Source organism: Oncorhynchus gorbuscha, linkage group LG23, assembly GCF_021184085.1.
Source record: "Oncorhynchus gorbuscha isolate QuinsamMale2020 ecotype Even-year linkage group LG23, OgorEven_v1.0, whole genome shotgun sequence".
NCBI lineage: Eukaryota > Metazoa > Chordata > Actinopteri > Salmoniformes > Salmonidae > Oncorhynchus > Oncorhynchus gorbuscha.
In genome coordinates, this window is record NC_060195.1 from 44,960,704 (window position 1) to 44,975,210 (window position 14,507).

The following is a 14,507-nucleotide window of genomic DNA, read 5'->3' on the forward strand; positions in this document are numbered from 1 at the left end:
GTGGAGTTTCTGTCAATATGTTGTGTTTCCTGGTCCAGCAGTGACCCGAGGCCTGCTCGTAAAGGTCTGGTTGTAACCTGATGATGTTTATGGATTCGTTTTTTTTCTGGGAAGCCACTCTTTCTCCAAAGCCACTGGGACAGCCACTACCAAAGACTCTGTACCTGGAGTCAGAGTTAGCCAACCCTTTCCCCTAGGCAATAAAGAGAAAGAGGGAGTGAACAAGAGAGTTGGAGAGGTGAAATAAACATGTCCTTTAATATCGTGATTGAGATAGCCAGCGGTAACCCAATGATTTCTGATGATGATGGGCGTGTGGAGCAGTAACACAGAAACGGGTAAAAGCCCATGTTGGCTCTGTGATTTTTTTTTTTGCTGGAGTTCTCCATTGGCCCAGAGGCTGCACTTTACAAGGCAAAACAGAGCACTAAGTGGCAGACTCTGAACCTTCATCACCCCTTTTAATGCCATGGGTTAACACAGAAATCCAAGACTAATCTAGACTGAGGTATTAGCAGCAGGTCTTGCAAAGACCTCATAACCCAGCCCGCTGAGAGTGGGGTTGGAACATCGACACCCCTAATTCCAATGCAGTGGAGGTCAAACCTGTATTTACAATCCCACCAGCACAGCAATCAAGGCTTCAGCGTGAGCGGGAATCAAAAGTCCCACCCGGCACGACAGTAGGGTTGCTGCACCCTAATGGCTGCTCGGAAGTGCAAGTCTGTCATTTTAACTCATTAAGCTCCTTAAGCTTCACTAAAAGTCTTGTCAGTGAACCAAACAAGGGATACCATAATCAATGTTGCACATCTAACATCATCTAACGACAGACTCCGACGTCGGTGGAAGCCAAATCAGAAATATATGGCATTTAGCAGCCAGCGATGTTACGAAGTGTCACGCCCTGACCTTAGAGATCCTAATTTATTCTCTATGATTGGTTAGGTCAGGGTGTGATTCGGTTGGGATAATTTATGTTTTCTATTTCTTTGTTGTTTTTGCCTAGTGTGGTTCCCAATCAGAGGCAGCTGTCTATCGTTGTCTCTGATTGGGGATCATATATAAGTTGTGATTTTCCGTTTGGGTTTTGTGGGGAGTTATTTTCTGTTTAGCTGTTTTGTTGCCATACAGAACTGTGCGCTACTTTTTTATTTTGTTGCAGTGTTCAGTTGATTAAATATCATGAACGCCCACCACCTTACACCTTGGTCTCCTTCTTCAACCCACGAGAGTCGTTACACAAAGCCGTAATGAAGGATGTTTTTCATAACTATTAGAATGGCCCTGACTGTCATTCTGACCATTGATATTTCAGTATAATAAATATCCCATAAATAATACATTGCAAAATGAATGCATTCATTTAGTTAAAATAAGTGATAACAAACCTCAGGACATCAGTGTATTAATTGATCCAGAAGCCCATAGACTGTAAATACAAAAATAAGATGATAGTGTATTTTCTGACTGTAAGACAACAGTTGCGTGGCCATTTGGCTCATCCAATCTACACCTAAACTATATTGGAATTCATTTCACACATATAATAAGAATAATAATGGCCTAAAGACAATATTAAATTGACAATTGTCTGATGGGTAACACTATTATTAATGTTCAAATTGAGAATAAAGAGACTTGATGACCAGCACACTGTGCATTGAGACAGAAGGAGAATGCAGCCTACCCAAAAAATCACTTCTTCGAGATCAGCCTACAGAAGTCCATGCAGGGAGGACATTTTGTTTGCTATAAACTTTCAGAAAGAGCAGATTCTAATGAACCTACCCTTTCTATTGTATTCTGTTATATTCCGTTATATTCTTACTGTAAAATATGTGTGTTGACTTTGGTAGGGTAGGGGAATATGAGTGTGTGATGTCTGCTAAATGAACAAGTTGATTTCATTGGAACGGCGCGTCCATATAGCCTTGGCTATTAAGCACAGATAAATACAACTCAAAACATGCTATTATGTTATTGTCACGTGTGCTCCCTCTCCGGCCTCTAGGTCACCAGGCTGCTCGTTACGGCGCACACCTGTCACCATTGTTACACGCACCTGCGCGTCGTCAGACTCTTCACTTCCCTGATGACCTTCCCTATAAATGCCACTCACTTTGGCTCCTTCCCCAGGTGTCATTGTTTCATGTATGTGTGTTGTAAAAATGTCAGATTGATAGTTTTGGCAGTTCTAGTGTTAAACGACACATGAGCTCTCTTACTTTTTCAAATGTTTTCTACCTTTTTCTCAAGTTGTCATCCACCATCCTCTCCCTTTTTTCATTTCTGGGACTCCTCTTTAGTGATTTCCACAAAATCATGTCCCTGTTTTTTCAGGTGTTATTTTGGCCCTGGCTGGCTGTCAGCAGGACTGGTTATGGGAGCCTCACAGGAAGTGGTTAATGCAGAGTAGAAGGGCTGGGGAGTTGTTAGCATGTGGGTTTGTGATGCAAGTCCTCAGGGGGGGATGACCTGAGTAACATAAACCATGAGGGCCAAATGAGAAGTCTATCAGCCCAGGCGTTCTCTCTCTCGCTCTCCCTCTTTTTTTCTCGGTCTGTCCTTCCATGTCTTTCCCTTTACCAGCAGGACCTAGAGCCGATCACATGGCCCACATGGAGAACACACCCAACGGCACCACAACAGGGCACCCTCTCTAACAACAATAAGCCTCCCTGCTGCATGCATTCCTACTGCGACTTCTGGCCCTAGTACACTCTCCCCATGTGTTCTTAAGAGCTCTGATTTCTTTTTGTCCTCATCTTACATTCCCCTCTCTTGGGTTGGTCCACTGATTGAGCATAACTGCCATGTCTCTTTGATCTGTTATGCATAGCAAAAGAGGAGATAAACAAGCGCGAGAGCCCAAGAGTTTGCTTATAGTAAGTCAAGGCAGGTATACATTGACAGACGCATCGGATGCAAATGCAGTTCACGACTGAACACCTCTCTCTTCTCCCCCCAGATGCTGAATAGTACATCTTTAATCAGGACATGTCTCCTTTGACACCTACATGTCACCAGAGCATGTAGGACGAGAGCCTGTCTGAAGAATAGTCATCAGGATTTGACACAGACAAAGCCTTTAAAGCCTCAATCTTGCACTGCAGCCCGGCTGGTTAACAATATACTCAGCACTCAACGGTTGTCAACATTTTTTTATCGTCAGCCAGGGAGATCCGAATGTGTTTGTGCCGTGTGGCAAGACTTGCATTTTAGCTGGAGCTGCTATTTTTATAGGATTGGAGACTTACAATTATACTGTCTTATCTGCCTCAGACGGTGTTGATTCTCCGGGATAAACCAATTGCTGCTAACAACCGTGGAGCCTCTCCGCCAGAAAGGAAGTCATTTTCTTCCTCCTTATCCTTCAGCAAACCTTGACATTTCCCCGTGCAGACATGTGAAGTATTTCTTAAGTCCTTTCACACCTTCGTAGACAAATTGGATCAACTTATCGGTTAACCTTCAAGTGAAGGGGATAATACTCAACCACGTTTCTAAAACATAAACCTTGTAAATCCGAGCTGCACCCCACCAGATTTTTTGCCTTTGGTTGACAATACTTTGTTTGAATAGAGAAAAATTCTGAAGAGCCAAAACGGTATTTCCTAAACCAAAACACCAGTGGCTAAATATGAACTAAAAGGGAATGACGGCAGGTAGACACTCAAGTCTACTCCTCTCAATATCACAGATGTAGAACAAGTGGGCAGGGAGGTAGTCACACAGCTGGTGTTCAACACATCGTACGGCCACAGGAAGTGATGTTTTAAGAGCCTATTAAGGCTCTTGGTGCAGAAAGGACACACAATACACCAGCTGCAGAGGCCGGTATCCCAGAAGTAATGATTTATTTAGTAGTTAGGCTGGGTTATGTGAGCACAGGGTGGTTTGGCTTCAGGATCACTGGAGGAGAAGGCATGATCAGATGGTGATGGTAGAAGGAGGAAAAATATATAGGAGACTCCAAACGCGCAGACTAGAAATGGACCACTCACACTTGGTTCACTCGCCATTTTTCATCTTGTCTTCATCCCCCAAAATGTTAGAGCGAGAGAGAGAAAAACACTCCATGATAGAAAGGGGAAGATTAGGTTCTGTCAGCTGACAAATGTGCAGAACGCAGACCTGTCAAGTAAATTCCAAAGTAGGGCATTCGTGAACGACTTGTTGCCTACTGCTTTGCAGTAGTCGCAGTATCATCAGTCAAACATAGAATCCGTCATGCTCATAGTGGTATCAACACAAATATTGTTGACCATTGTTAGAATTGTTCTTTTATACTTCAACTTAACAGTAGTTTGGTCTTTGTTAGAGCAAGAAAGAGACAATGAGAGTTTGAGACAATGAGCTTGCAATAAGAGCTGCATGCATGCATCACTACATATTTGTGTGTGTGTGTGTGTGTGTGTGTGTGTGTGTGTGTGTGTGTGTGTGTGTGTGTGTGTGTGTGTGTGTGTGTGTGTGTGTGTGTGTGTGTGTGTGTGTGTGTGTGTGTGTGTGTGTGTGTGTGTGTGTGTGTGTGTGTGTGTGTGTGTGTGTGTGTGTGGTCATTGCATCCTGAAGGCATAGTTGGAAAAACAGAGATGGTTAAGGTGAGCCTGGTCCTGCTTCTGCTAGCTGTTACATATCCCTGCTCTCTATACTTCAGCACTCAGGCTGGGTCTGGGCCTGTGGAGCTGGGAGAGGTAATAGAGACTACTGGGACCTCAGTTATCCTGCCAGCTATTTGAAGTGGCCCAGCTTTCTGCTTTCCATCCTGTAGCTGTGACATGAGCCGACTGTAGGCTGCAGCGTTTCGCCTGCTGGATGCTTAAACCCAGCTAGGCAAGGCCTGGGCTTAATGGACGCTGGGGGCAGCCGTTTGTAGCATCAGCAACTGCCTCTCCAGGCGCTCAAGTGCATTGGGTCACGACGGGCTACCCCAGAACAGCCGGAGAACAGGTTCCTGGAGCTCAACTCCTGTCATGCCCAATCCGCAGCTGCCCTCAAGAGCTTTCTCCACGGCCAACTAACAAGTCAGGTCAGAGCCTTCTCACACTCTCAGAGTCTTCCCACACTCTCTTGCTCCCCCAGACAGAGAAGGAAGAGAACAACAAAGTGATCAAAGTCTCAACAATCTTAAATGAAATAGAGTTATTAGAGGTCGAAGCTGGGGTCAATGATAATCTTGTTTATACTGAGAGACAACTTTTTTTCTTTTCATATACTAATTTCATTTAGTTTCCCCAAGATTAGACCTGTTTCATTCTTGTGTCAAAAGCCATCTAATTATTTTCGGTGTAATATCTTTTAATTGACTGAAACAGCACTGTGGGTAATGCAATATTCCATCTTTCCTTTGTGGAAGACTGTTTTCATTTCCCATTAATCGGATTCCCCACTCTATGAGATAAGCGTTTAGCAGTAGGAGTCAGCAGATCCCCTCCAGGTGGAATATGTGATTAGTAATGCTTCGGCAACTCGTATATGAAACCTCTGGAAGAGTGCGATCCATGAAAGCAATCACGGATGGATGATTCTGAGACATCACAGTGTTAAATCTCGAACAATCGTTGCTGGATTCTTCAACATGCACATCACATGTTCATATTATTTAATGATAACATGGGAGGTTACAGGACTGAATTTCAATTTCTGATGTATGGTAAAGGAACCTCATTTATGAATACTGAACGTCTACCTCTATGTTAGTGGTTAGCGATCCCGCCCATTCCCTCTCATCTCTCCGGTCAAACATTCAGGTCGGAGTAATGACATAAACCAGAGATCTGTATGAATTAGTTTCTCTCTCTCACACACGAGATGGAGTAGGAGGTTATCCCACAGGGCTCCGCTTCAGGCCCGGCTGCGTCTCCAGGCTGGGCCTCTCCCCTCCTCTCCTCTTCCCCTCATACTGAAGCCATTACTGGGCCATGGGTCAGTGTGTCACACTGGGAGATTCCTCTTTCGTTTCAACGCCACCTCCTCCCTGTTATCTCCCTCGTCTGTGAGACCTGGACCGACGAGAACCAGCTGCTGAGGGGAAAACACATGTGACCTTCAGAGAGAGTGACGGTTGAATTGAACACTCACATTCGTTCATGTGGACAGTCAGGCATGTGCAGTCGTAGGATTGCGCGTGCAGAGGCACGCACACCAACAGGCAGGCACGTGCACACACACACACACACACACACACACACACACACACACACACACACACACACACACACACACACACACACACACACACACACACACACACACACACACACACACACACACACACACACACACACACACACACACACACACACACCATGATTTCCATTACCATCATTATCATTAGTAGCCACTTCCCTCACTCCTTGTTGTCATTAAGCATGATGATGATTTCATGGATGAGATTACAACCTCTCCCCCAGCTGCAGCTCCGCACCTTGGGTTTGGGAGTGGTGACAGTCGGTCCGAAATGTTCCCACTATGAAGGTCAAGCCTGGGCAACAAGGAAGCTGTTATACAAATGGCTTAACTAACTCGGCTCTCAGAGCGAGGATTGATTATACCTATTCAGTCCACCAGACGGGTATTTATTACCAACATCTCTTAACATCAACAAATGAGAGGCTTCTCTCAGGAGGCGCTGATGATATGCCCAAATTGCTTCCCTGATAATGGATTGTCCGATGGACGGCTACTGGCGACACACATTTCCAGACCACATAATCAGAAATCGTGCTCGACCGATCAGCCACAGAAAAAAAAGATCTGACAAAATTGGAATGTACATTAAGCTTTTATCTTGCTCCCGGTCTTTGTTATGTTGCGCTCAGATTCAATTTGTGGCCCAAAAATTATATTGACTGGTCTTTTTCGAATCAATGAGGGTTTGCCAGCATGCTTTTGAGATCCTAGATTGAGGGAGGAGTGGAGAGAGAAGGTTTATATCCCAATGGTAAATTGTCTTCGGGTTTGATAGATGGACCTGTTTAGCCCTACTCAATGGGAGAAATTGGACACAGCTGGAATACGCTGGTCAAATGGTGTTTTCAAACCTCGAGTTGTGCTCCCTATTTTGGGAGGTCTCGCGCTCATTACTCAAGGTGTGATTGTCTAAGCTCTTTTTTCGCTATACCCTATACCTCTATACCTCGCCAACGGACATTTTGCAAACTCTTTGTCCACTCACCCTTCTCTCTTTTTTTCCCTTAATAGATTTTTACTCATCCACAAAACACTGCTGTCCATTGACCATGGTCTTCAGTGTAACATTTCACATCTGTTTTCTGTTTTCGGGGGTGAAATTGTGAGCGCTTCAAAGGCAACAGCCCCTGGAACATGACTCACTAATATGCTTGATATGCACTCTGGGTACTTAAAAGGAAATTTGAAAGAACTCTTCTCAATGACTCGCAGGCAATTTGGCCACATGATCTCTTGTTAAGAGACAGCATAAAAATAGGTCCTACATGGCCATGTAAAAGCTTACCACCACCACTTGTTAGCTGTTACTGTATTACATTAAACGTCTAACAGAGAATGTACATTTAAAAGCATATGTCAACTCTTTGACACAGACATTTGCACGGTCTACTATTACACTTACACTGCCAAAACACATCCCTTTCTATTCCCCATATCAGCCTTTTTGGCTGGCCCAGATGCACAATAAAACAATAGTCCTATATCCAAAGCATTCCTTTAGAGAAACCAGCTGCATCCCAAACAACCAATATCCTTTCAAATAAATCTGTATTTTTCTTTCTATTACGTTGAAATGTTTAAGTATTACACGTCGAGATGTGTGAGCTGCAGCTAAAGCAGGCATCGGCCGAGCCCTATTGCTCTCCTCTTCTCAGAATCCATCTCCTTTAGAGGGGCAGGCAGCTCTAGTAGCTCAATCCCCAGCGTGAGTCAGATAGATGGAGGACAGAGCACATGTTTGCAGGCATATTGCACATACGCGGGGGAATAAATTGCCTCCTGGACAGCCAGACTCCACATTGTCGGGTCCACTCTACGTCAGCCTGCCCTTACATACACCTGTCATCAACGCTTTCTTCAGTTACTACTTTCCAAAGGCCTCCCATCGCTCGGGCTTTGTCATCTGGTGGGTTGTCGTCTGGTGGTGGCTGCGCTCCCTCGGACAAGTCTCAGTCTCCAGAAGTGAACATGTGGTAGTGTTTAGCTTTCTAATGCCCCGGGCCCTTCTGGCCATTCTTTAGGGAGATTAAATCTCATGGAACGCTACCAGCAGAAAGACTGTGGGCCAGTAAACACAGCGAACGCCCAAGTGTGGAAGAACTCTGGTTATTAGGAATTCCCCAGGGCTAACCCCGGTCCAAAACTCACAGACAAGGCTCACATAGACGCCAAGCCATCTTAAACTGGCCAAATCATTTTCTATTGCTTGTGTCGTTTATGTATTTTTTTTTCAATCCTTCCTCCTGTGGTAGGCTCAACTGGCCTTAACAAGCTGCTATACTCCCCTTCCACTGATAATGAAATGTAACTATTATACTGGGCCGTGGCTAACATGCATGTGCTTATCTTGGCATATTATCTTCAGTGTTATCATTTAACGGTGATTTGGAAATAGTTTTCTCTACTCGATATCAGTCTCGTATGCATTTCCCTCCTTGTAAGATATGGAGTTCCAGGAAAGCATTGGGAAACTCTCGTTCTTCATGTTACACTGACACATTCTTGGTCAAGATCAACCAGAAACCTCCCTTTTCCTGAGTGGTCCATCTGGCCTTGCTCAATGCACATGTTTTGCTGTGAATATTAACAAATGTTTGCCGTGTGTTATGCTGTTATAAGTGCTCAGCATGTCTTACTGAACTTTGATATCTGTGTCTGATCGGAGAATTCCGTGAAAAGAAAACGTAACGAGCCATCTGCATTAGTTTTATTATTTTTCCGGATGCAATGCCCAGCATGCTGTCTAGCTTGGTTAACCACGTAACCAGAGGAAAGCAACATGGTCCCCGCCCTGCTCATTCCCGTTCAAATGAACCTACCACCTGATCTTGTCAATAGCTCTAGCATAGATGCTAAGTGCTACTTTTGTTCGCCAAGAAAAACAATTAATTAATGAAAGCCCAGTGCCTCTCGCTGTTATTCATTTGTGATTAAGATTGCATTATCATCATGTGCCGGGCCTGACAGCCCCTGTCATATGAATGATACATCTTGATGAGAAATGGGCTCCATGCTTTCATTGTGCCCGACAGCTTCAGCAAACCTGCTGGCTGCCAATTTCACCCCCTTGTTCCACCCACCACAAAGCTCTTTCAGAAATGGATGCATGGAAGATTGCATTAACAAATAAGAGGCTCTAGAGAGGGATGGCGCTTATTGTTGGAGTCTTACATCTTAGACACTGGGCAGTCAGTAAAACACGTTTGGCGCTGGCAAGTTGATTTATACACTGTCAAGCCATACCCTTGAGGGCAGGTTGAACCTTTTACGTCTTTACTTAGCAGATGTAAAACTTGGACTGTTCCATTCCCACACTCTATTTGCATGCAAACTTTGTTGGGAAGGAAACAATACTGATGACTAGTGAAAGGAGTATTTTTCTGGTAAATTTTCCCATTTATAATTGGTATCTTTAAAACATGATCTAGAGAAAGTTTTCTGTTCTTGTAGTAAGCAGCCTATAGTTATCATGTCCACACTTCCCGGACACCGGCAGGCAATTTGTGACATCCCCCTCCATGCCCCATCGGTCCCCACATGGAGTGATAAGGAAACATGCGGCATGCAGCATTATTGAATCAGTCAACATGTCGCCGAGCAGGAAGCAGCCAGGTAGAAGCGATCACCATCCCATCCTCTAACCTAGACCGTTGCTGCTTCTACCCTGAGCACAGCAAGACATGAGAAGCACAATGAGACAGTATAAGTTTGGAATGTGTCTGTTTTTGATTATTAGAGGTGCTGCTTTGCTTTCCGTTTGAGCTGGTGCCGCAAGCCCCACAGGCATGGGAGAGGGGCTGAGGACAGCTGAGGCACAGCTGAATGTGCCGAGAGCGTCCCGCCGAGAGCGTGAGGTACCCAGGTGGGAGATCCAGCTGGCAGAAAGGGGAGAGGGAGGAATGGGATTTGAAGGGGGATCCAGGGCCCCAATATGGCCCATCGTTGTCCCAGTTACTGCCTGCAAAAAAAAATATATATATATATATATAGGCATCCCCATGGGGAGATCAGTGATTCCTGATGTTTTATTTTCTCTGGGCCTCTAGTTTCTTTGTCTGAGACTCAGTCTCTGTGAGAAGCACAGCAAGGTTCCTGATTCCCTGCCACCAAGCTGAGTAAAAACACACTTGGCCCATGAATGAGGCTTGGCCAACCGGCCCACTGCACTTGACCTGGGGCGTTATGGGTCCGCGATGTCATCACCAGGGGACTTGTCATGAGGCTTTTCACCTAATGCATTTTGAATAACGTGCACCAAGTGGCTGTATCCAGATACTGCTTGAAAAAAAAGTGAGTGCAGAAAATAAGTGGTTGGGCCTATGCTCTCCCAGGCCCACCCATGGCTGTGCCCCTGCCCAGTCATGTCAAATCCACAGATTAGGGCCTATTGAATTCATTTCAATTGACTGATTTCCTTATATGAATTGTAACTCAGTAAAATCATTGAAAATGTTGCATGTTGCGTTTTATATTTATGTTCTGTATAAATTCACTGTGAAATGCTGTGACACAGTATCTTTTCACAGCCCTGCGAAATCAAGGGCCTCTTAAAGTCATATCCTCGGATTACAGTTTCACAGTGTTTTTTTAGTGGAGGCTTTCCTGTAACACAGTTGTTTTCCAGGAAGAAATACAATGCCTCCAGATGGAGTGTATATTCTACACTGTGTTCTACAACCTTTTACCTATTATTATTTCCTTAAACAGCCACGCAATCATTTTTTGGGCCCGTATTTTCCATGGAGAACATTATAGGTCGGTCATTATTGAATACGTCTGTAGGTCTTCAAAAGTTCATACATTGTTTCACTCCTACGCTTTGTGTCTATCCACAAGACACTTGAGAATGTGTCCTCCTATCTATCGATATAAAGGTTGTTAGTAGGGAGGAGCGTTGTGTCAGAATGGAATATAACTGAGGTCTGTCTCTAGACCAGTTTTGAGAGGTTAGATCATAGTATCACCCTCCCTATTCCACCTCCCTATTCCAGCAGCACAGTATTTAGTATAAACAATATCTTCCCTGAAGTGTTATGTTGACAGGCTGCCTGGGAAAGAGGCTGAGGCTGGTTGTGCCTGGCGCCTCTAGCAACATCTTCTCCTCTCTACCGGCTGTTTTTTTCTCTTTGATTGTTTCTTCAAATATGCATATACTTTCTGGGGAGCTGGTTGTTTGTTCTGGGTATTTCCTGAGAGAGTCCCACCTTGGGCTTAAATAAATAGAGGAGTTGTGATGATTAGTGGCTAGGCGTGCTTCTGCTCCCACAAGGCATCTTGAGGGGATGGAAGGGTGGGGTGGTTGGGGGAAGGGGGGCTGAAATGGAGGAGTCTTCTTCTCCTGATGTTACCATTGTCTCCACCTGTTACCACTACCAACCCCCCCCCTCTCTTCTTCCCCCTGTCTCCCTCCTTCCTGTTTAAAGAGAAGTTTCTCATTCCTGAGTGGTGGCTCCCAAGCAAAGAGGCTCTGTGATTGTAGTTAATTTGTATGTGTGTGCTTGCTGGGGTCAATTTCAATTAAAATGACTAAATTCAGGAAGTAATTTGAAATAAAAATTCTAAATATAAAAAGGTTTGAAATAAATAGCTTGTCCTTCTCAGTCTATTGAGACATTGGATTGGAATTTCAGTTTATTTCCTGAATTGGCTGACTTTAATTTGAATTGACCCAAAACCTGGTGTGTGCATGCTTGTACACATTTGTCTGTGTCTTTCCGTGTGTCTGTCTGTCTGTGCTTTTGCGACTTTGCGTATATGCTTAAGTTGACTTAAGACGGATGATTCGCTGACACATGGCGTCACCTATACCGTGTGGAATCTCCCTGACTCACAGTCGTTCAGATTGGGGCCGGTCTTCTGAGTCCGTCACGTATGATATTAATTCTGTGGGTTGCCTGTGTGCTGCCTGCCTGCCTGTGTGCTAAGTCGAGCAGCAGTGTGTGGCGCTCTCCAGGATTACACTGGGAACACAATTATCTCCATGGCTTTGGGAGGCTGACAGAGTGAGCCTTGGGGAAGGGGATGTTTGTCAACTATCTACACACACACACACACACACACACACACACACACACACACACACACACACACACACACACACACACACACACACACACACACACACACACACACACACACACACACACACACACACACACACACACACACATATGCAGACACATGCACAATCATGCAACCACACACACACACACACACACACACACACACACACACACACACACACACACACACACACACACACACACACACACACACACACACACACACACACACACACACTGCAAGCTTACTTCAGCAGACCAGGGTTTACATTAGTATTATGTATTCATGTGCAAGAAAAACTGACAGCCTTTGCAGTGTCTGTGTTAAATGTGTCTCTTTTAGAGGTCGACCGATCAGGATTTTTCAACTCTGATACCGATTATTGGAGGACCAAAAAATGCAGATACCGATTAATCAACCAATTTGTATATATGACAATTACAACAATACTGAATGAACACTTTTATTTTAACTTAATATAATACAACATTAAAAATATATTTAGCCTCAAATAAATAGTGAAACATGTTCAATTTGGTTTAAATAAGGAAAAAACGGTGTTGGAGAAGAAAGTAAAAGTGCAATATGTGCCATGTAAAAAAACTAACGTTTAAGTTCCTTGCTCAGAACAGGAAAACATATGAAAGCTGTTGGTTCCTTTTAAAATGAGTCTTCAATGTTCCCATTTAAGAAGTTTTAGGTTGTAGTTATTATAGGAATTATAGAACTATTTCTCTCCATACCATTTGTATTTCATATACCTTTGACTATTGGATGTTATTATAGGCACTATATTATTGCCAGCCTAATCTCGGGAGTTGATAGGCTTGAAGTCATAAACAGCGCTGCAGCATTGTGAAGAACTGCTGGCAAACACAGGAAAGTGCTGTTTGAATGAATGCTTACGAGCCTGCTGCTGCCTACCACCGTTTAGTCAGACTGCTCTATCAAATCATAGACTTAATTATAATATAATAATGACACATAAATATGAACCTTAGGTCATTAGTATGGTCAAATCCAGAAACTATAATTTTGAAAACAAAACATTTATTATTTCAGTGAAATATGGAACCGTTCCATATTTTTTATCAAACAGATGGCATCCATAAGTCTAAATATTTGTTACGGTTTTCTTGCGGTGAAGGAGAGTTGGACCAAAATGCAGCATGGTATTCTTGATACATGTTTAATGACGATGAAAAAACGAACAATACAAAAACAACAAACATAATGTGAAAACCTATACAGCCTATCTGGTGCAAACAAACACAGAGACAGGAACAATCACCCACGAAACACTCAAAGAATATGGCTGCCTAAATATGGTTCCCAATCAGAGACAACGATAATCACCTGCCTCTGATTGAGAACCACTTCAGGCAACCATAGACTTTACTAGATAACCCTACTAAGCCACAATCCCAATACCTACTAAAACCCCAAGACAAAACACACCACATAATTAACCCATGTCACACCCTGGCCTGACCAAAATAATAAAGAAAACACAAAATACTAAGACCAGGGCGTGACAATATTGCTGTTATATTGTACAACCTTCAATGTTATGTCATAATTATGTAAAATCCTGACAAATGAATTACGGTCTTTGTTATGAATAAATGGTCTTCACACAGTTCGCAACGAGCCAGACGGCCCAAACGGCTGCATATACCCTGACTTAGTAATAATATAATAATAATATATGCCATTTAGCAGACGCTTTTATCCAAAGTGACTTACAGTCATGTGTGCATACATTCACAGAATGCAAGAGAAGTGACACAATTTAGTAGTAGTGGTAGTAGTTGTAGTAATATAATCAACCATGTGTAGTTAACTAGTGATTATGTTAAGATTGATTGTTTTTTACAAGATACGTTTAATGATAGCTAGCAACTTACCTTTGCTTCTTGCTGCACTCGCGTAACAGGTGGTCAGCCTGCCACGCAGTCTCCTCGTGGAGTGCAATGTAATCAGCCATAATCGGCATCCAAAAATGCATGTTACCGATTGTTTTGAAAACTTGAAATCATCCCTTATTAATCGGCCATGCTGACGTCTAGTCTCTTCACTTGGTTTCGATTGGTCGGATGGGTGTGTTCCTGTGTTGGGTTAAAAGTCCTTTCATCACTTATTTACTCCGTTAAACACCCCTTTGTCTATTGATGTTTCTCCATATGTTTACAGGTCTCATATGTATTGTCACCTTGGGTGCTCTTAATATACAGTTAACGTGTGGTTTG

The 14,507-nt window shown here is 43.6% G+C and overlaps 1 protein-coding gene across 1 annotated transcript in view; it reads left to right on the top strand.

Annotated features, from left to right (window-relative positions):
* LOC124011136 (protein diaphanous homolog 2-like) overlaps nucleotides 1-14,507 on the top strand; it is a 610,415-nt gene that overhangs the window by 308,223 nt on the left and 287,685 nt on the right.